This window comes from Alligator sinensis, unplaced genomic scaffold (assembly GCF_000455745.1).
Source record: "Alligator sinensis unplaced genomic scaffold, ASM45574v1 scaffold173_2, whole genome shotgun sequence".
Taxonomy (NCBI): domain Eukaryota; kingdom Metazoa; phylum Chordata; order Crocodylia; family Alligatoridae; genus Alligator; species Alligator sinensis.
In genome coordinates this window covers 176,570-177,460 of record NW_005842720.1, presented here as the reverse complement: position 1 = coordinate 177,460, position 891 = coordinate 176,570, and positions in this window count along the sequence as shown.

Below are 891 nucleotides of genomic sequence, written 5' to 3'. Positions count from 1 at the left end.
AGGTGTGGGGCTGGCTGGGTTGGGCACCACTCCTCCTGCCTGGGGCAGGGATAACCTAGGGTGGGGTGGAGGAGGGCACTGCTGTGAGTGCAGGCTGCTCACTTATTTATATATGTGCATGTGTGGCAACCCCCTGACCACGGTACCCTGGGTGGTTGTCCACCCATAAGGCCGGCACTGATGCAGGACTACACCACCTGGTCCACAAGACTCCCCTTAGGTCCAGAAATTTGGAAGCAGGGAAATAGCAATTAAGGTTGCCACCACTCCCCCATGCCAAATTTCCAACCCAGCAGGAGCTCTGTGTGCCAAATGACATGGCTCAATGGGTTGCATCTGTCTTGCAGGCCAGAAGTTGAGTGCCATTGGTCTGGAGTATGGTGTTAACCATACAACCACAGAGCACAGAGAGCTTTACCAGAGCTGTGACAGTTCTCCATCCCAGTCACATAATGGGATCTGAGATTTCTTCAATAGGACTTTATGAATAAAGACTTTCTTCCTGGGACACTAGGAAGATAAACAGTGAAAATACATATGGTTGCCAAAGCACATTCTCAAGACGGACAGAATCCGATAATGCCACTTTGTTCCTTAAAATGGTTGGTCTTTACAGAAACCACTCATATCTGGGTTTTCTATCTAGGAATGACCACTTTAAGCCAAAAAATGTTCCAAACAATTTAGTACTAAGGTAGGCTCAATGGTTAAATTTTGTTGCGTCTGATTGTTATTACCTCTGGAAGAAAAAGGAGCGTGAGCAAGCCTGTGGTTCATAATGGTCCTACTTGATGTCAATCGCAACATTTAGCTATCGCACTTTTAACTTCTTGAAGGTTCTGCCCCTGTCTCCCTACTTCTTACTCCCTTCCACTTTCACATTTCTCGTTC